The following is a 23,441-nucleotide window of genomic DNA, read 5'->3' on the forward strand; positions in this document are numbered from 1 at the left end:
GCCACCACCACCACAACAAGAATCCCCCCCGCCTTCACATCACACCAGCAAGGTTGTCCCCCCGCTCATCCTTATAGTCGTCCACGCGCAATCTTAGGATCTAACTCTATGCGTCATGAATTCGATTTCGATGGGCTGATAAGATTTTCAGACCCATCCCGACGTCGTAATTGCATTTTAAACATTTATCCGATGCATTTCAGTATCCTGTTTTAGGTGCGCGTGTTGTGCGCTCCTTCAACAAGGATGCTGTTATCATTAGGGTAGCAAATTTAGGACGTCGGGGCAACGAAGATGCCGAAATTGAAACATTCATGCCGCATAGATTTACTGCTAAGATTACACGTGCGAATGTACAGTCATTTAATTCAGGTTGCCACAATTTAAGAATGCAAGTTGTACACAGCGAAGGTCGTTCCTCTGATATAAGGCTGAATTGACGGTCGCGACAGCGACCGTAGATTCAGCTGATCAGAGGAACATTTTTAAATTAATAATATTTTAAATTTTAAATTTTTTTTTTTTTTTTTTTTTTTAAATTGTGGCAATTTGAATTAAGGATTAGGTTTCTTTTTCTTCTTGTTCAATATAATAAATTATATATATATATGTTGATTATTGCACTTCATTTAACTTACCTTGTGTGATCAACAACTGTGCACAACTGATGTACAAACATTGTTCTGCATGACTATTTATAGTCAAAGGTTAATGACTCATGGACATGTCTGGTCATGCATAGCTGCACACATGCGTCATGCGTTCAGTTGCATGTCACTGCAAACTTAGTTTGCCGGCAGACACGATGGGAGTCAAGTCAATAGGACAAGAAATGAAAATAATCATACTATTTGTTACATTCATAATATACACAATTAGTATGATATTACTCTTATACTATACTCTGAGTACTTGTACATTGCACAATATTAGAGTTGAAAATGTGTTAAATTCTTCATCATTAAACCAAACTGTAAAAGACAGCAGCAGCAGTACTGCCAATTAAGCGTAAAAGCTTATAATAAAGCACATATATTATCTTATATAAACTATGTGTTCAATCTCAAATGAATTATAAAACATCGAAATTATTTGATGATGGACTAGACAAATGGTATGCTTATATGAATGATCAACGTAAGGTTATTTGTAATTTTTTTAACAATTATACAGCATTGAACAGTTGTATAAACATAAACCCATCGTCTGGTGATAGTATTTCGAATTTTCTACTAATAACAACATTACAACTTTGTAATATTTTGATAGTGAGCCGGAGCCGACAGCAGGTCTTAAGGGGATTAACTAATTTCTATTTAGTCAGGTTTCAACATTGCTATTGAAAGGATGGTAGCAAAAAAGACTTGTCGTCGTCGACGAGTGCGACGTAAAATTGGTACTGGTATTTTATCGAAACTTAGCGGATTTGCATCAACCGCCCTTAATAAAATTGTCGATACATTACCCCTAGAGTTGCATATCCCCTCCTACCGCTTTTGCGGACCCGGCACCAAATTAGATAAAAGATTAAGGAGGGGGGATAAAGGAATAAATAGTCTGGATGAAGCATGTAAAGAGCATGATATAGCGTACGCGAAGAATAGTGATAATTCGTCGCGAAATGTGGCCGATCGTCGTTTGGCTGATAAAGCATGGTCTGTTTTTAAAAATCCAAACACAGGTTTAACTGAAAAAGCAGCCGCATACTTAGTTACAAATTTGATCAAAGCTAAAGCTGCCTTTGGCGGGGGTAGAGTACAACGGGGGCGGCGGCGGCGGCGGAATAATAGAAGAGAAGGTTGGAAAAATAATTCATCACTACAAGAACAAAGAAGTGCACATTTACGACAAAAAGCGATTGAACATTTAAGTAAGCACATAGCTGGTCAAGGTTTTTATTTAAGACCATATGCACCCTTGTATAAAGGCGGTAGAATCATTGAAACACCTTCACAAAGAAGAAGGACAACAAAGAAGAAGAGGAGAGCGCCAAAGAAAGTCAGAAAATGAAGATTAATATACAAGGACCACTGTCAAATTATGATCTACAAGATTGGGCTGATATTTTAGATATTAAATTGCGTGGTATTTATATGATTGATACATTGCCAAAAAGAATTAAATTTAAATGAAAAATCGATCATAAATTTAGACTCGATCATGAACAGTGGTACACACTGGGTGGCATACAAAAAACATGCACAAAAAGTATATTATTTCGATCCAATTGGTAATTTACAGCCGCCCATACAATTGATAAACTATTTCAAACAACAACCAAATGTTGAAATTTATTTCAATTATGATCAATTACAAACACTAAATAGTAATGTATGTGGTCATTTTTGTCTTTTATTCCTTGCAGATGCGTTATAGCAGACAGTTCACTTGTAGATGTGTATGAAAGAAGGTGGTGGTAAAACTTTAGCAATGGTTGTAATAACATTATCATCTAAAGACCGTAGCAGCAGCAGCAGCAGTTGTCTAATTGAAGTACTTCCCACTGTACTAGAGCTAGACGCACGCTATCAATATGAAATTGGTTTGATTAATTTATGGACATACAATAGTGTACCGAATATAATTAAAAATGTCAACTCATCTTTTAAGTATGGTGATAGCTTGATTGATTTGGATACAGGCTCCTACAAAATTGATCGTATAATAAATGAAATAAAGAGAAAATTGAACGTTGATAGTTCAAATCTAATTATACAAGGAAATAATACGACAATGCTATGTGAATTGAAAGCGGATAAAGATGTTGATTCAACAATGAACACATCACTAGCCAATATACTCGGTTTTGATAGAGAAATTCTTGCAGCAAATAAATGGCATTATTCTAAACGTTTAGTATCCATTACAAATATAACATCGTTCCAGGTTACTTGTAATATTGCATGTGGCAGTTATCGAAATGGGCAAGAGGTTCATACAATTTTCGAATTCCTACCAAAGGTTGCACCTGGTTTTCTAATAAATGAATCACCATCGCCAATTATTTACTTTCCATTAAACACGCACAGAATTCAATCTATTGTAATTCAAGTAGTTGATCAGAATGGTAAACTAGTTGATTTCCACGGCGATAGTATAACAATAAGAGTACACATTAGAAAGGAGGAATAGAGAGAGAGAGGCGGTGATGGATCGTGTTAGAATGATGTGAGCATTAGTCACGCAAACAACACAAGCGAGAGAGCAAGAAGCGCTACAGAATGGGTTTTGTTGTGTATAACAACCTAGGCGCAAGGAGGGTGTGGAGTGGTGGTGGCGGTAGGACTGCTTTTAGCATGCAGCAACTGGTTAGTACTTATCAGTCCGTGAAACTGATAACACATAATCGAGCAAGGTTTTTAGAAAAGCTTGGTTTTAAAGTGAATTGGAAATATGTCGTCAAAACACGCGGCGGCAATTAGTGACATACTAAATGTTGAACAAGACATACACTATTATTCAGATATAACAAAATTTGATTATCATACGCATGCGCCGTATGGTAATTTGAAATTTAATAACAATGATGAAATACGTTTGTCGAAATCGTCTCATGACCTTATTTCATTAGTTGCAAAATCTTTTCTTATTGTTGAGGGGAAAATTACATGTACAAAAGCGCCGGCAAAAGACAAACCTGATGATCCGCCGGTCGAGGCTGCATATACGCTCAGTTCAAATGCAGTAGCACATATGTTTGATGAGATACGATTTGGGTTGGCAGGTACAGTCGTTGCAAAGAGTCGACTAGTAGGTATTACTTCTACTATTAAATCATATTTAGTGAAACAACTAAATGATAAAAATACATATGGTTTAGCAGGTTTCACTGATAGTGCATCAACACTAACTAATAATACTTTTGCTTATTGCGTACCGTTAAAATTACTTCTGCCATTTTTCGAAGATTTTCAACATGTAATTTTGAATATGAGACAAGAGCTTGTGCTTTTGAGATCCGCAACAGATATTAATTGTATTCAGTCGCCGCAAGCAACATCAATGTCATTGGAAATAACAAAATTGCTTTGGAAAGTGCCCTATATTCATGTAGATGATCATTTAAGATTGAAATTTCTGAAAATTGTTGATCAGGATAGGCCATTGAAAATTGCATTCAGAAAATGGGATATCCACGAATATCCTCAGCTGCCGAACAGTGTTAGCACGATTTGGACTATAAAGACGGCTTCAAAAGCTGATACACCGCGATTTGTAATATTAGCATTTCAGACAAACAGGAAAAATGTAATGGGAAAGTCAATGTCGAAATTTGATATGTGCAAATTGCACGATGTTAAACTTTTCCTGAATAGTGAATATCTGCCGTATGATCGTATAAATGGAAACAAACAACTTTTGTACAAAATGTTTATTGAATTTGCGCCCAGCTATTATAATTTAGGACTTCATACTGATTATGGTACAGTTGTAGATTATAAAACTTTTACTGATTGCTGTCCAATAATTGTACTAGATTGTTCACATCAAGCTGATCATTTAACATCGTCAACAGACATTCGATTGGAAATGGAGTTTACAGAAAATGTGCCAAATTTAACGACTGCATATTGTATTTTGATAAGTGACACATTAGTAGAATACAAACCATTGAGCGCATTAGTTCGTGAAGTACAGTAATTTGACGCAAGAGCGAGCTATGCATGACAAAGAAGGAGGAGGGGGCTATATAAAAGTGCATGTATGAACAATACAGTGTTCAGTTGTAATGTGTTCTAATAGCTTGAATAATAACATAGATATTCCTCAGTCGTCGTCGTCGTTGTCATCATTATCATCATCATTGTCATCATTGACAAAAGCAAAATTTGATGCATTTGTACATAGAATGTGTGCATGCACCGACGGACAACAGAAAATGGACGATGATGAGCAAGTATCAACAAAATTTCGAGACTTTGGCATACAATGCGACTTGGATAAAGAAGAAGAAGAAGAATTGGAGAAGAAGGCAGCAAGAATTAAGGAGGAGGAGAAGAGTAAAGAAGAATGCGACAGGAAAAATGATGACATTGATTTTGCTGTAGTCGAGTTTCATTTTTTCAAAAGTGATGATAATTTTATCATTATAAAGAGGTAGCCATAATCGATTACAAACTACGTCATGTTGTGCTACACTTTAAATCACCATTTCCGAAAACATTACTGAGTAGAAAAATGTACCGTGATGTCAGCTGGCTTGAACATAACTATCATAAAATTAGATGGGACCAAGGCGACTTAATTTACACTGACGCGCTGCTTGCTTCATATTTGCAAAATTATACCACAATCTATACAAAGGGAAGAGAAAAAACACAGTTTTTGAAAAGGTTACACGACAATGTGCTTACTATGCCGGAGGATATTCAAAAACCAGACTATACAATGTTTGAAAATTCTTGGTGTTTTGGTGTATGCAAAATTCATAACAAATCGTCCAATGGTCGGTGTGCGTTGTTCAGTGCCTATCATTATTTGACAATATTGATGTGTAACAAGCAAACAGAGGAGAATAGTGCTGCTGCTGCTTCAATGCCTACAAAAAATATGAGTTCATTGAATCGTAATGCTGCTGATATCGATTATACATGCGAAAATAATAGAATGGAAAGTATGAAACATTGTAAGCTGTTAACTAAACAACGAAAACGCAACTATGCCCGACAAGGTTTTTATTTTGATGGGGAAAGCATACTATGTGTTTATTGTGGATTTGATTTGATTTCGCATAAAGCGAGAGTATGCAGTCTGACCTGTAGCGGTGGAAGGGAGAAGCGAAAAGCAATAAATTTCACTGTTCTAGTACCACTCATTTAGTGTACCTTCGGTAGCAGCAGCAGATTGAAGAGCTATAATGAATCCGCAAACTTGGTCTTATGCGCCAGAATGTTTAGAAATTAAATTACAAAACTACATTGAATGGTATGATTTGTGTCAAAAAGCAATAGAGACAAAAAACAGTACTATTGCTAGACAATTGAAAGCAATATTTCTAAATACAGTTAATATTAACGATATCAGTGATTACTTAGCTTATTACAGACCCTTTAGTTTGAATGTAAACAAGCTAATAAGAATTGAAGAAGAAATTTTAAGATCGCTAGAGGTGAACAGAGGAGGAGAAGAAGATGCGGCGACTAGCTGTAAAGAAGAGGTGGGTAGGAATGCGCCTACATGTAAGAAGAAGAAGAAGAAGGTGAATGGCGGGAAGTCAACAGAAGGAAAGGTGTGAGGAGGCGGAGGGGAGAACGAGTCAACAGAAGGAATGTGGAAGGAGTCGACAGGAAACGGTTGTGGGGGGCTGACGGCTTAACAGGTTTGCTCAGTCTTCAACCGACAACCAACGCAAGCATATAGCTGCTTTGTTATTCTTGCACACGATCGCGGTAAGCTTTTTATTATTATTATTATTATTATGGAACACCATAGAAGCAACACTGGAAATGATAGACTTTTTAGTATGAAGTCATTCAATTATATTTCGAAAACTGAATATCCAACGGTCTCACTCAAAGATCTTGACCATGATTCGTGGTACCGTGTTGTACACGCTAGATTGGTGAGAACACAACAGGGTCAGCGAATCATAATGAGGTTATACGATCATGACAGCAATGGTGACTATTATTGCGAAGTTTACTTACCTGAGAAATTTCTGAGTGTATTGAATCTTCAAACACTTGAGGATTTCAACAAACAAAAACTCTATCTGAAGTGTGTACAACGAGAAGGTAAATCGCCTCTTGTTCTTCTAGAAGAAGAAAGGAATATATAAAAAAAATAAAAAAATAAAAAAATAAAAAAAAAAAAAAACCCATTCCCATCATTGATTGTGCAATAGGCCTAATGTTGATTAATACTTTGTATTGAATAACTAAGTGACATTCAATTAGAGTTTTCTCAATATGGGGATAGCACATTAAAAAAAGCGCCACCATTCCTTTTACAGCATAGTGTGGGAAAAATAACAATTCTCATGAAATGTAATTTTTTTCATTCTTCCTGTGGTGGTGGAAAAAAGGAATATATTGTTGTGCAATAGGCCTAATGTTGATTAACACTTTGTAATGAATAACTATAGTAGTATGTAGAATAGATTAGCCCGATCTATTCTACAACCTATTATAGCAACATTCAATTAGAGTTTTCTCAATATGGGGAAAGCACATTAAAAAAAGCGCCACCATTCCTTTTACAGCATAGTGTGGGGAAAATGACATCTCATTTAAACAAATATGAAATGTAATTTTTTTCATTCTTCCTGTGGTGGAGGAAAAAAGGAACATATTGTTGTGCAATAGGCCTAATGTTGATTAACACTTTGTAATGAATAACTATAGTAGTATGTAGAATAGATTAGCCCGATCTATTCTACATCCTATTATAGCAACATTCAATTAGAGTTTTCTCAATATGGGGAAAGCACATTAAAAAAAGCGCCACCATTCCTTTTACAGCATAGTGTGGGGAAAATGACATCTCATATGTGGTGAACAAATATGAAATGTAATTTTTTTCATTCTTCCTGTGGTGGAGGAAAACAAGGAACATAGTTTAATTTGCACCAAACTTTGTGCGCTAGTAGTGTAGTTTGAGAGTTTAGCGCTAGTAGTGTAGTTTGAGAGTTTAAAGATTTTAAAGATTTTAAATGTGGGGATATTTTTAATATGCAAATTAAGCAGGTGTTAACTGGGGCAGTCAGTTAACACCTGCTACAACAAAGATGGCCGCCGCTGGGGAACCGTTGGGGAGATGGACACCTGCTACACTTCCTATTGGTTGGGGTGGTGGGGGCATTAGGGAAGGGGGACGCCATTTTGAACACACCCATGCTGGGTAGGGGAGATGGACACCTGCTACAATGGTCTCTTCCTATTGGTTGGGGTGGTGGGGGCACGACGCCATTTTGAACACGCCCCTTGCTTCCTATTGGCTGGGGGCGGGGACAAAATGGCCGACTGGGGCTGGGGGGGTGGAGCAAAATGGCTGACTAGGGCTGGGGGGGTGGAGGGGGAATGGCTGACTAGGGCAGGGGGGGTGGAGGGGGGCGTGGCCACGCCCCTAGATTCCTATTGGCTGGGGGCGGGGCCAAAATGGCCGACTGGGGCTGGGGGGGTGGAGGGGGGAGGCCACACCCCTCGATTTCTGATGGATAGGCAGCTCTCTCAAAACCCCACTACTCCTCACTTCGCTCGGTCAATAAAAGAATAATCCACTACTTCATGTAGAGAATTAGAACTGTGTGTTTGAACTCAATGAGGCATTGCAGTATATGTCTGTGCTATTATGAAACTCGAAACAGCTGTTATGTTTTCTCAATAAAGACATCTTTCAGCTTTTATTTTAGATCGCTAAATCAATATTTAATCTATCTTCTTCTCTTCTTCTCCTTCTTATTATTATTATTATTTCTCTTCATCTTCTTCTTCTTCAGCTCCTCCTCCTCCTTCTACTACTCTTCCTACTCCTCCTCCTCCTCCTCCTCCGCCTCCTCCTCCTCCTCCTCCTCCTCCTCCTCTTCCTCCTTCTCCTCCTCCTCTTTACTCCTCATCCTCTTCCTAAGTCCCAACATACTGAAATCACACCACAGCCCAAACTACCGAGCCTAAAAACTTTAATTTTTGCACAACTTGTTTATGGTAGCCTCAAGACATCCACTAAGAAATGATATTTTTTAATTTTCCCCCCTGAGGAAGCTGGGGCCCTGAGCCTGAGCTGGGCCTGAGGAATCTGAAATTTTTACAGATATAGGACTTGTTGCAGTTGATAGAGCTTATCAATGACTGTTTCAGGTATAAATTTGATCAAAATCGTTGGAGCCGTTTTCGAGAAAATCGCGAAAAACCCTGTTTTTGACAACATTTTCGCCATTTTAGCCGCCATCTTGTATTGCATTTGATCGAAATTGTTCGTGTCAGATCCTTATAGTGTAAGGACCTTACGTTCCAAATTTCAAGTCATTCCGTTGATTGGGAGATGAGATATCGTGTACACAGACGCACATACATACACACACACACACACACACACACACACACACACACACACACACACACATACACACACACACACACACACACACACACACACACACACACACACAACACACCAATACCCAAAAATCACTTTTTCGGACTCAGGGGACCTTGAAACGTATAGAAATTTAGAAAGGAACCTTAATTTTTTTGGAAAGCAATACTTTCCTTACCTATGTTAATAGGGCAAGGAAAGTAAAAAATGAAGTAGTGCTAATTATCATATATAAACTTTCTGTATAATCTTAGGAGTTAGTTATTTTAGTTATTATAGCTTAGTCATTGAATTTCAAAGATTTATCAACTTTAATTATGTAGGTTTCCCAGAATTTGAACACTCTTTGAATAATTATTATAGTAACTAGTTTAATTATAGAAAATCATGTCGGGAAATAGATGCTCATCTAGGAAATGTTCCAACAGTCGCGCAAAAGTTTGTATGAATAAATAAATAGAATGTTCTTATGATGTGTCAGATATTGTGAGAAATTATGAAATCTTATTGGCCTTGTCAGGCCTGGAAATTGGAATTCATTGGAAAAGGGAACCAACTCGTTTACACACCTTCGCCAGGAGATAGATGAAGTGATCATTCACTCACTTATTCATCAAAAATTCTAAAAAACAAAGGTGATCAAGAACATTAGGAATCTGGTGAACAAATTCAGTTTCAACCCCAAACGCTTGCTAAAAATAAAGGGTTCATAAATTGATCTAAAATACCTCATAATTGAATGAAAAAAATTTAATGCATACCGTACTTTTGATTCATTTTTTAAATACATGGAGAATTTCTGGATTGCCATTATTGGTGTCAATCGAATGAGTGTGGCTGACCTGCCGCACCGCACAAACAATGCCCTGGAAGGGTTTTACTCCAGATTGCTGGAGTTGATGGGACCCCATCCAGGGGTTTGGAAGTTCCATGGTAAATATTATTATTCTATGATACCTCTACTGTAATATAACTATGAAACAGTCTATTAATTCCAACATTGACAGTATGCTCTCTGTTCTGAACAAAGCTCAGGCTAGAGCTATCAGAGGACTGTAATTTACTATTTAAATAATCAAATAGGTTATTTGATTAGGTTATTTGTTAGGAGCCAGGTTATTTGTACAGTTAAACTCTGCATTAATGAACAATAAAGAAGAGCAAAAACTCACCAGATTTACTCCAATCTTGACTACTTGCCCTTCGAAGCCTGTATTAGGTGTTTTGGTCAGGTTTAGGGTGGGACGAAATCAGGGAAGATAGGTTCTTGCTTCCGGGCTGCCTTTTCGTGTTCAACTTGCAGGCTATGCACTGTGTTTTGAACAAAGCTCAAACTGGATTCTTTATAAATTCAAATCCAATTCAAATTAATTCAATTCAATACTATTTACGCTGTTATATTCATAATTTACACACACGACACTCAAACAATTTACAAGAAATTTCCGATCGAAATTACATGACCGACAAACACAAATTTGGTCTTGCGCAACAACGGGGCGACGAGACAAGAAAGACAAAACTAGGACGACTCACAAAAAACATCCAGAATGCCAAGCAAGCAGGATGGTTTGCGCCGGCGCAAACACAAGCCTGCTATTCGCAGAACCACAGTCTGGCATTCTGGCGCTACAATTCGAATTCTCTGGCCAGAACATACCCCCGCCTTTGAAAAACTATTTTTCAGCCAAGTTACAAAACTGAAAAAACTACGGTAAGGAAAAATCCAGACATGCAAAAAAAAAAACAAAACACCAACACCAAAAAACAACACAAAAGAAAAAATGTAACAATCACAACAACTATTGAGTTGGGAGTGGATATAATTTTGTTACTGGTCTTTTATAAATACCAGTTTTCAGGTGAACACTCGCCACTCGAACTTCGCCGTCACTTCCCGGAAACACTTGTTCAATGACACCCAGTGGCCACTGCAATGGAGGTGTGTTTGGTTGGTCAACTACCACAACCGTTCCCACACCGATAGAAGTGGGTGATTTCAACCATTTTCGGAATAATTGCATTTTTACTAGGTCGAACACAGAAACAACGATTACACTTAAAGACACAAATACGAATAATAGAGCGAGCAGACAGTATCCAGAATTTCTGTCTGATCAAAGACAACAATAAAGAAGGTCTAGCATGACTATTCTTCTTGTGATGATAACCAATTAACATCGATACGAAAGCGTCGGATTTTGGTAAGATCATCTGATGACAAGTCTCAAATTCAAGTCCAGCATGAGACAAACGACCGCCGACGCGAATCACACCTCTATCAATGAATGGAGACAGGCGACGTAGGCGCATAGAACAATCTTCTCCCTTCTCTAATTGCACAAATTCAGATGAAAAATGTATCTTCTGTACCACTTTACATAGATACCTCTCAGCAACATCGAAATCTGATTCTACTGATTGGGGTAAGATTCGTATAAATTCGAGAACAAGAATTGCAATTCTCAAAAGACGACCATAATCCGAACAACGACCAATCAATGAATATATTGCATTGCTGTTACAATCAGGAGATTTTGTGACTGTCAACACTGACGGTTTTTTCGCCTAAGGTGGATCCACTATCTCTTCCATTTGAGTTCGGACAGGCCAATCGCATTCGTCCTCTGCTATCCATGATGGACCTGAGAGCCACAACGGAAAGTTCACAAGCTCAACTGTTGATAAACCTCTAGACAATTTTCAATTTTCGATTTTCAATTCCGGCAACATGCATCCACCTCTGTATACAATAATCCTGTATTTTTGCGACGCGATTACCAACAAAAGTTTGCCATTTCGCGGATGGAGCATTAATCCAACACAAGGTGACTGTAGAATCAGAGAGTGCAACAATACGAGACACATGACAACGTTCACTAATAATAGTGACTACTGAATTTATGAGTTCTGCCAACAAGAGTGCCGCACACAACTCCAAACGAGGTATTGATTCAACTTTAGATGGTGCTACCTTGGACTTTGAACACAATAATACAACTCTTGGCTCCTCGCTCTCCTTCTGCGACTTCACATAGATAACTGCATCATAACCAGACAATGATGTGTCACAAAAACCAATCAAACTGATGTGAGAATCCTGAAACAAACCAACGTGACGTGGAACAGCAAATTTCAACAATAGAGGCAACTCTTTTTGACAATTCTCCCAAAGAGTGCATATAGACTCAGGCGGCTTCTCGTCCCAATCCACTCCTAATTTCCACAGTTTCTGGACAAGACACTTTAGAAATAATGTAAACGGTGACAAGAGACCAAGTGGATCATATAACTCTTTCACAAAAATAAAAGTATCACAAAAATAACTCTTTCGCTTCAACATCTTTGTCCCTCATTAGTCCAGTCAACGAAAGATTATGGAGGGAAAAGTTTGGAACACAATTTTCAACTCCACAGCTCTTTTAAGGATAGTTAGAGGATCAACATATCAAAAGTCCTCACCCCTACCCCCTGTGCTAAAAGGGGGGGGGTGGTTTGAAAGTACCATTTCTTTCATTTTTCGCATCTATCTCAGAAACTATGCATCTTATGAACATTTATATCTCTAGCAAAATTGAAGCTTACAAAATTACCAACAAGTTTTGTCCTTTACATTTTCCATATCTCTCATAGTTTCTGAGATAATATCCGCCCTTGAAGGTAAGACATTTTTTGAAAAAACACTTCTGCCATCAAGTTTTTCATCTTTTCTAACTATCCTTAAAAGAGCTGTGGAGTTGAAAATTGTGTTCCAAACTTTTCCCTCTATACCTCCATTTGAGCATTCGTTGCCTGGACTACATATAATTCAAATTCATTTGTTTTAATGAGAAGGTGTTCATGTGATACATGATTTAGATACAGAGTTCCAAGAAAAAATGAATGGCGGAAGCCGTAAATTGATATCTCAACTCGTATCAGTTGTTGATGTAATAGAATTAGTAAATATTATGTTGTATATTAACCAGTTGAAATCATGAAATGATCATTTAGGGCCGGTTTCCAAGCTCGGGATTTAGCTGAGTTCTACACTTTAAACAGCTGAAGTCAGAAAATTGGCTTTCCGGAACGGGGCGTAGTGGTAGTTTTTATGATTATCTTTATTTTCTCATTTCTATAATTGGAAACGTTTTTTATTGACGAAGTGAAACATTCCTAAATGATTCAAAATAGCTGAAACTTAACACTATTTTCTTTTTATTTTCTAGATTTTTAAATTTAAATTAAACGTGGACTGCAATTACGCCCCGTTCCGGAAAGCCAACTCGAGCTGTTTAAAGTGTATAACTCAGCTAAATGCCGAGCTCGGAAACCGGCCCATAATCATCATCACACATTTGGTGTCAACGCATGCAGACTGTGATAGCTTCTGTGTGATAGCTTCCAAATAGTTTCAACTTATGAATGAATGAATGAATGAATGGATAAATTGCATGTAATGAATTCTTCAGCTGACTAAATGATAAATCAAAACTACTTTTTTTCTTATGCACTTTTAATGTCATTTGTTATATCCTGAAAAAGGACGATGGAGTGAGTAAATTTTGTTGTTCCACAAACTTGACCTGTAAAAAGGTTTGAAGAATATATGTTTAAAATTTGAAGCTGATTGATCAATTCTTTCTAAAGTTATTGCAGAGCATACAAACAGACGGACAACGACTTTGGCCCTCAGTAAGTCAAAAGTTAGAACAATAAAAACCAACAATAATAATTTAACTTTTTATTTATTTTTAATGTATTATTATCAATATTATGTATGAGCAAAAAACATTACGGTATATCAACATTAATATCAGTAGGCCTATCACATAAATTTATACAAAACATGGATATTAATGAGTCATACACAGTCGATAAGAACTTCTATTGCTTATTAAGGATATTTGGTTGGCTTATTGGAGTAAGTCATAACGCGCTTGAAGGCTGAGGTGACGAACGATGCAGCCTGTGGTGCTTTGATCAATCGAGAAACTGTAACAGAAAAAAATAAGTGGAAACAACAGAAATATAATTATGTAAGAAAGAAATAATCTATGTATATATAAAAAATGTCTGTTTGTTAATTTGTTTGTTCCCTATAGACTTAAAAACTACTTGACAGAATGGCATGAAACTTTAGGAATATGTTGTGTGAATAGTGGGGATGGTTTCTGAATAGAAATTTTGATAGGGGGACTAATAACAATTATTTATTTATCAATTCTACAGACCTATGTTTCCGAAATTGTCGGCCCAGCGGCTACCGATGAACGGGAAGATGATCATGATTGAAGATCAAGTTGTGATAATATGATTTAGCATCTAAAGTTAACAGCTGTAATAAACTTATAAATTGTATACTGGTATTAATACGGTAGTTTGGAGTTGAAGTTTAGTTGATTGGTACCAGCTGTAGATAATGGTTCCTTAGAAGACCTATACAAATAATTATCACTCCCCTATCATTGAGAAACTGGAAAATGTTGGAAAAAATTATTCACCTCATGAAAGAGAGTTGTTCATATTGCATTCATTAATTACTGAAGAATGACAGAATAATTTACAATTTTTTGAATTTAGCTCAGCTTATATTCATCCTAAAATGGAAGATGGAAAAAATATGGAATTCTGTGTGATTCATCGTATATGGCGTATTTCCTGGGCTATCTACTGACAATCAACAACTATGAAAGCATTAAATTCATCTTTGGAGCACTGATTTACCTATCTATTTTATTTAATCCAATACTTTAATGATAGATATATTACTACTAATTGATTGAGAAGGAATATGTTTTCGGAATAATAAATGCTGCATGACTAAGCACATAGGAAGTCAGTATTGAGATGTAAATGAAAATATTGATTGTCAGATAAATTTAATGATTCAAAAAATAAAGTTAAGTGTGACATGCTTTGATACCAATTACCTAGTGGAATATTTAACGCTCAACTATAACAATAATCTTACTGAATTAATTTTTCATGACGAGCTGTAAGAATTGATATAGGCTAATAGGATGCAAGATTAGTATATAAGTATTAAAAGTATAAATATGTGTTAGCTTGCTTGCATGATAATCTGTTGGCTAGTTGAAGTTTTTTGTTTTGCTGTTTACTTGCTTTATTCATCAAAATATGACTGATTCAGAACGAAATAGTCTGACTGCAGACTTTAGTGTAATGGATGGTTTTATGTGGGTTGACGAATTCAAATATCGAAAAAGCTACGTATCCCAGAAGGGACAAATCTCATATAGATGTACAAATAAGTTGTGTTCAATGACCATTAGGAAGGATGCTAGTGGACGAATTGTTTCAAGGAGTAGCGGTAAACACTCCCACCAGCCTCCCAAAGAGAAAAATAGTAGAACTCCTGTTTTATTTATTTTTAATTTTATTTACGGTTTAATGGCCTGTATCCGATTATACGGTAATGAATTTATACAGTGAAATATTTATTGGTGATGATCAGATACATAAAAATTTAGTTTATTCAATTTCCTGGATGGTTAAAAGATATATTAATATTATAAGTAAGAGTAATTCAAACCTACAATTTATAAAGAGATAATTTACGATTCAATACAGTTTAATACAGCTAAGTTGGTTGATTATGGTTACTGATGAATGAATTCCCAACTAATAAGTTCAAGTAGATAGACAAGTACTAAATACTTTAGTAGACTTTAAGAGGTACAATACCGATTTTATTACTGATGTTATTAATGATGAGTTATTATTAGAATAGTTATTTGTGCAACTAGTGCGCAAAGTGACAGTTTGCTGCACCGAAAGAAACGTTTACGCCCGAGCCGTTGGCGAGGGCGGAATGGTTTCTTGAGTGCAGCAGAGGAACTTTGCGCACGTATTTCACATTAAGTTTTTCCTACAGTTACCATTGAATATGAAAAGTGGGTAATTATGGGTAAAATTGCCTGAAATCCATCAAATAAATTAGTAGTGTTTGAATGGCGGGGGGCAGCTGTGTGGTGTGTGCTGTGGTGGCACTGTGCTGTCGTTGTCCTTGGTTATAATATCTACTTAATAATTAGCGCGTTGTGCTTCGTTGCACCTCTGCTCACTATAGCAGCCCACTCACTGTCACCAACTTCATTTTGATTTTGCTGCACTGTTGCTCCATATAACCTACTAAGTATTTTGCGTTGCCATGTTGCAAATCTGGAGTGCAGAAAATTTTTCCCTCACTAGAGCGGAAAAGTAATTCTTTGCGTTCTGTAATCAGTGCAGCAATGGCCACTTTTCAACGTAACTGTAGGAAAAGATTATTACGTATTAATTGAAAGAATAAATTAATAAAGTAAGTTATTAGGTTATGGACAAGATCTACGATGAAAAAATATTTCTAAAGGCATAAACAAGAAACGGTTTATGTTATGTGCGCTCCTCGAAACACGACCGTCCGTTACCACTGCTCTGACTCGACTCCTGTCGGTGATAGTACTGTTGTAGTTTAAAGAAAGAAACCTGTGCCTTTGTTATTCTGAGTAGAACCGGGCGCAGTTAATTGATACAAATAATTGAAAATTATAGTCTGATCGAGTGTTTACTTACATGATTAAAGCTATAATGGCTGTCACAAATATCAGCTTGATGTGAACAGCTCAGATTTGTGAGCTAAGTGGCCGTTCTCCAGGTTTTCACTAAATCTCTCCCAAGTTCTTATCACGGGATATCAGTAGGTGCATTACCTCTCCAGAGATAGCTGCGCTTGTTCGTAATCATCTGAAACCATTTCTACAATTATTTTGTGGATTCAATCTGTAATAATAAAAGTATGATTAATATTATAATCCCAGCATTCGATATTTTAAAAAATATATATTATTATCCTATTATTTGCTGTCAGCAGTAGGAACATGCTCAAATGCAAATGATAGGCTGGCAATGTATGATTTTCTTCACATTTCACGATTCAAGTTTACATTTTTGAGCTAGAAAAACATCAATTTCTCTATATATCTCATTTAGAATGCTCTTAAAAACACATTAAATATCAATATTAAACTTGCGAACATAAAATATTAAATTATTTTGATGTTGCATACAAAATATTTTATGAGTTGATAAGCATAATAGCTAGACGTGTTAAAATTGTTATAGTTAATCTATCAAAGATAAAATTATGGTAGTTTTAGTATTATCTAAGTGAAAATTGGTACAAAATTATAATAAATAAACGTAGGCTCAAGTAGACGAAGTACACCTAATATGAATGTGATGTTTTTGAACCTGCTTTGTGCTTAGGCAATAAGTTAGTTTATGCTAGTCGGTATTCATAAATATATTCAGTGGAGTCACTTGAGCAAGATGTCAACAGTTTAGTGGGAGTGGCAGGTGCATGTTTGATAAGAATGATAACTTAAGGTTGTGCATCACGCTTTTCAAAACTTTTTATGGTAACATTTTTCAAAGAAGGCTATTCCGATTTGTATACCATCGGTCTCACTAAATGAAGCACATCACAAGGGAAAACTCAATTCATAATTTTTACATTTTGCGATATATAGTTTAAGTCTTGGGTGAGATCCGATCCATTGCTGAATTGGGAGCAAATAAATTCATGAAACTTTGAGGATTCATTATTCAAGATAGTTGCTCATTGTAGACCACTATTTCAACCTTTGTGGCCTCCTTTTGACTCTGCCTGCAATGTTTATCCTGGAATCAGCCTTAATGGTGGAATGGAAACCACAAATGTTCACAATAAATGAAGAAACTCATCACTATAAAAAGATCTACAAGCAAAATTGATCCATGTAGTGGAAGTGACTTCAACCTTGGCCAGGAATAGGCCTGAATTATTGAGCAAAAGAATATTGAACAAGGTTGCAGCTACTGTAAGAAGCATAGAAAGAGGACAAGTTGAAGAAGACCCTGAAAAGTTAGCGGGTAGACAGACCCACACCATGACCACCACTCTGTCGACGAGGCTTATTCTGCACAGTGAGGCTACACACGCTTCACACGCATTCGGTTCGGTTCGTTACCGAAAACGAATGAGGCTTTCATACATGTCAGGTTTTAATTCGTACGGTTCTAATTGAGTATTTTCTTCTCAAAAACAGCTGTGTTTGGATTTTCACAGTTCATGCTGGTATATTTAAATATAACAGCTGGTGTTAAATTGTAAGATGTTATTTCTTGAACAACAAAAATTTAGGGCCGGTTTCCGAGCTCGGGATTCAGCTAAGTTCTAGACTTTGACTGGCTTTAAACTCTGGAGTCAGATTCAAAATCAGATGTAGTCAATTGGTTTTCCGAGTCAGAGCGTTAACGTAGTCGAGGACTCAAATAGACCCTGGAGTTTAGACATCACGTTAGACCCTGGAGTTTATAATTTCGCTTTCTGAGTGAAGGGCTTATAAGTCCAGAACTTGAATTAGATTCTCGCCTCTTTCCAAGTCAAGGATTTATCAAAAATCGTCCAGGACTTAAAACAGCGTGATTTTAAACCCTCGACTTGGGTAGGGTTTAAATTCAAGTTCTAGACTTAGGGCCGGTATCCGAGCTCGGGATCTATAAGTTCTGGACTTACAGAGTCTAGGACTAAAATAAGCTCTCGGGTCTAAATAGACTTTCTGAGTCACGATTTTATCTTCTAAACTCCGGAGTCTATCAAGTTCACGACTTATTTGAGTCCAGGACTTTAACGCAGTAAACATGAGGGAAATTCACAATATTTTGCTGTTGTATTGTTGGCATTATAGCAAAACGGAAACAGCTGATTGCAGCGGGACAATTCAAATGAGCATGCTCTCCAAACTATTTTGTAAAAATACGTTTCGATTTCTTTGTAGGCCTATTCAAAGCAAAACCTTTGAAAGGTGAATGAATAAACATTTCATTTCACGTTATGCTATTATTATGCTACTATTGATCATTGATCCTAACCAGTGATTATGAATAAAAATTTAATTAGGCTACTGAGTTTGAAAGCGTATTTGTTTTGAAAAAAAAACTGTATTCCATGACAATTATTTGGCTTTTTATCTTCTCCAAAACAATAACTGAATTGCGTTTGCTCAGTTAAGTCTAGAACTTGAATTTAAACCCTACCCCAGTCGAGGGTTTAAAATCACGCCGTTTTAAGTCCTGACTTAAAAGCCCCTCACTCAGAAAGCGAAATTACAAACTCCAGGGTCTAACGTGATCTCTAAACTACACAGTCTATTTAAGTCCTCGACTACGTCAACGCTCTGACTCGGAAAGCCAATTTTCTGACTCCAGAGTTTAAAGCCAGTTAAAGTCTAGAACTTAGCTAAATCCCGAGCTCGGAAACCGACCCTAAAATTGAAAGAATAAGACTTTGATATTGTCAATACCACTTTTATTTATTCGAAAATTAATTTATAATTCAGAACCAGGTCTCATGGTAAAATTATGGAAAAATACCACAACATCTCATACCAAACAATCGACCCTAAAAGTTAATTAAAAATTGTGAATTATTTGAATAGTTTCTTTTTGATTATGTTAATTTCGGATGTTTAGAGAGATAATTTTTTTAAATTGAAAATTTGTTCCTTGTTTCGACACATGGTATTATATAAACTTCATCTCTTCTCTCCATTGATGAAATCATTTATAATATTCGTGGAAAAAAATTCTCCCTGAGTTTTAATTTATATCTTTCATATTTTTTTGGCAAACTATTCATTGAGAAAAAAATGTTCCTGTGAACTAACAGAATTGAATTGACCATATGATTTTGACTTGGGAAATTTTGAAACAGATAATCACGATATCAGGTTGAAATAAAAACAAAAAAGGCCAGCGTGTGTAGAAGACTTTGTTTTTTCCTGTTTCCCTAGCAACAAATTCGAATATGATAAAACCTATTCGTGTCGAGGGGGCGTTCGGTGCTATGCTGTTGCTATTCGGTACCGAATTCAAACCGAATCATCGTTTCACACTTATAGGAATTCGCCAAAAACGAAACGAACCGAACCGAAAGTGTGTGAAAGTAGCCTCTCGCTAGCAAAGAATTGAAACCTGATGGAATTTATTAGAGTCAAGTGTCAAATAGGCGTTCGGTTCTATGCGGTTTCTATTCGGTACCGAATTCAAACCAAATTACCGTTTCACACTTATCGGAATTTGCCGAAAACGAAACGAACCGAATGAATGTGAAACTAGCCTGACGACCTACATGAAAGTATTGCCTGTCTCATTACATATTTGATTTCTCAGAATATCAATTCTAAGTAAATTAAATCGATTTTTTAAAATTACCATATTCAAGTTGTTTTTGATAGTATCCAAATCGAAACAGTACAAAAATGTCACCTGTAAAATGTTTTCCAAGTGGGTGGCGCACAATATTTATAAATAAGGTAAAACTTTGTGGCTTGGACACACACACAGCGATCTGCGGACAGGAATCAGAGAGGTCTTAGCAGGTTATAGACATGAATATCTAAAATATAGATGAAGGCCACTCTGACCGCTTCCCGCAGATTGTTCTCTGTGTGTCCCAGCCCATACTGATTTAGAGCAAAAGCAAAAATACCATTTCATGGTGAATTGTTCACTTACTTGGTCAAAAATAATGATTGCAACTACCGTATCAGTTACTGAATCACATCTTGAACGTTCCATTAGGATGCAGTTGATCAGTTTGGCACTGTAAAATATAAATAATAAGTTCAAGTTAATTTATAAGGAAAACTTTTGTATAATATTAAATTTAACATTAGCATAAAAAAATTTGGCGATCAAATGAAAACTACTCATTCAAAGAGGGTAAATAAATACAGCGATACTTAAGTACAGCTGATTTTACGAGTCACACTGGCAAACAAGGAATCTTCCTTCTGCAGGTATTTTTGCCTCACCTACTGTACTCATGCATGTGATCATAAATTTAATCTTAATTTATTAATACTATTATCATAAATAAGGATATCATTTTGTTATAATTTCTAATTAAATAGATTAACATTTCCTTAATTTTTATGTTTGTATCTTGTTTTTGGCAAATAAATTCATTCATTCAAGTGGGCTTATAGTTAGGTCAATGCTATAATGCCAGTAGAAAAGATAGGACAACGGCGTTGCCGATTTCCTGTATTGCCACTGGCTCCTATAATAGTGAATAGCTGATTCGGAATAACATATCTGATGTAACCCAATATTGAATGTGCATTCTATTTAATAATAATAAATAATATTTTATTCGTCAAGAAAATATATTATTCAATTAGTAATTCATAAATTTTCATGATTCAAATTAAATCTTTTTGTAAGGTCTAATTAATTATATTTTTACTTTGTAAAAAAACAATCATGTGAAGCAACATGAGGATAGAGCTAAACTTATTTCAATTTCCAAATCAATTTGATTTGTCTAATATAATTAATATATATTATAATTAATTATATTCTTGTCTAGATAGACAAGAATAGCAACACCAATGTTAATCAAATGCTGCCATTAGGTGGACCTCATAGTACCAGAGTTATTATATTTATATTGAGTTACCATAAAGCAAAAATACCATAGGAATATCAGCGGCTTGAGTTAACAGTGAAATTTACAACATAAGAGCCCTATACTAAACCATTAAATTAAACACCATGAGATGTTTTTTATGCTATTGTTTCTCTATGATGTTACAAATTACAGTAGTCTGAGTACCGTTTATAAATTATCTTCAAACAACCAATCCAATCAGCTCTAGGGCTTCAGTGAGTCTGGTTGAATTTCATTCAGTTTATAATTTGGTTAATGGAAAACTTTTTATAAAATACTGAAAAACTTTATTTTATAAAACAATCCACATTTGGCTGAATCACTCTAAGCTTAATCTTGAATCATATTTCTCTAAATGGATTTTCCAACAAGTAGCCTGACTGCAGTAGGCCTACATGTAAATCACTTATATTGGAAAATCCTTTTTTATTTAATTTATTGAATAAATGATGCAGTAACCTAACTACAGTATTTAAAAGAAGATGAAATTCATAAATATCTCACAATAGGGAATAAGGTCTAAATATATTTAGCCTAATCAGTACCCCTACTTCTAATATTATTCAAGTATTCTAATGATAGAACAAAGAAATTAATAAAAGTTGCTAGCCTATTATTAATAAATTAAATATGCTATTTTAAAATAATATTTTCAACTTTAGTAACTTAGTCCACATTAAACTTACCTCACGATGACAGTTATTGAGAAACCAAATTCTGTCACAATGTAATAGATATCACTAAGCAAAAAGTATATTTTTGTATTATCCCAATCCTAATTATAATTACATTTGAATACATTACATAAAAAAAGATTAGCCTGTAAAACAATACTCTATAAGAAGCTGTTTCTGTTGCAAAATGCAAATGTACGTTCATTGATATATATAGTCTCTATATCAATGTGTACGTTACATATATTATGTGTACATTACATATATTATGTATATAATGTGTACGTTATAATATTATATTATATTATTATGTGTACGTTACATATATTATGCATATTATGCATAACATAACCTATAAACTTAATGCTATTATATTGGAAACATATTAAATTTTCTAAAAAATAATAGATATGTACGTATTATTATTTTATTATAAAATATTATATTATCTGAAAAATATTAAATTACTTCTACTTATTTTTTGGTACAATCGCAAATAATTGCGAAAAAAGAACGACAAACCAGGTCCAAAAGTATTCTATTCCCAAATTTTGATAATGAAAAACAATTCCAAAAAGATCAGCCAAGTTGTTCTTACTGTTTAAAGTTTAATATTTCCGTCCAAAATTAATATATATAATGAGCTATGAATTACCCTAAGTGGGCTAATTAGTCCATATCATTCTAGAAAATAAGTCAGACTTGAACCATTTCTCAATGACAAACACATTACCAGTATTCCCACTTTGGAACCGATATTTTGAGTTCCAGATATTTCCAATTCCGCCATCTGACAAACAAGTAATTTCAGTTCCAGCACAGAGAAGTGCTGGAACTTCCACCCTTCTCTGTGGTTCCAGATACTCCCATTTCCGCCTAGCAACATATTTCGAGTTCCGGATATTTCCAATTCCGCTGTCTGGCAAATATTCAGAGTTCCACCCAGCAACAGTTTTCAAGCATAGGACATTTAACATTGATATTTTGAGTTCCAGATATTCCCAACTCCGCGGCCCCATACTATTACAATACGGCGCTTCCTAACAAGATGGCGGATTTTTGCGCCAGGGTACTGTAGTGAGGTCCACGTTATAATGGCAGTGTACGATTGACAATACTGTTGCTGTCCTTTTCTATCATACAACAAAACAGATAGCGCTATCTCTCTCTCGCTTTGCAATGTTGTCAGTTTGACAGAATATTTTATTTCTACTTTTGAGGAAGCTGCGCATGCGCAGGTACAGGGAAGTTGACAT

The 23,441-nt window shown here is 35.7% G+C and overlaps 1 long non-coding RNA gene across 5 annotated transcripts; it reads right to left on the bottom strand.

Moving 5' to 3' along the window:
- Positions 1 to 13,741: 13,741 nt before the first annotated feature.
- On the bottom strand, positions 13,742 to 22,934 carry LOC120355244. Of its 5 annotated transcripts, none has more exons than XR_005573460.1 (4): positions 22,198 to 22,381; positions 20,575 to 20,662; positions 16,591 to 16,761; positions 13,742 to 14,007 (listed from the first exon to the last, which is right to left on the bottom strand). It is a non-coding gene; the product is annotated as an uncharacterized LOC120355244 (long non-coding RNA). The 5 variants fall into 5 exon arrangements; XR_005573464.1 differs by lacking the exon at positions 22,198 to 22,381 and adding an exon at positions 22,919 to 22,934 and having other exon boundaries at positions 13,805 to 14,007; XR_005573463.1 differs by lacking the exon at positions 22,198 to 22,381 and adding an exon at positions 22,919 to 22,933 and having other exon boundaries at positions 13,805 to 14,007; positions 16,591 to 16,797.
- Positions 22,935 to 23,441: the final 507 nt, after the last annotated feature.

The sequence above is a fragment of the Nilaparvata lugens genome, chromosome Y, assembly GCF_014356525.2.
Source record: "Nilaparvata lugens isolate BPH chromosome Y, ASM1435652v1, whole genome shotgun sequence".
Taxonomy (NCBI): Eukaryota; Metazoa; Arthropoda; class Insecta; order Hemiptera; family Delphacidae; genus Nilaparvata; species Nilaparvata lugens.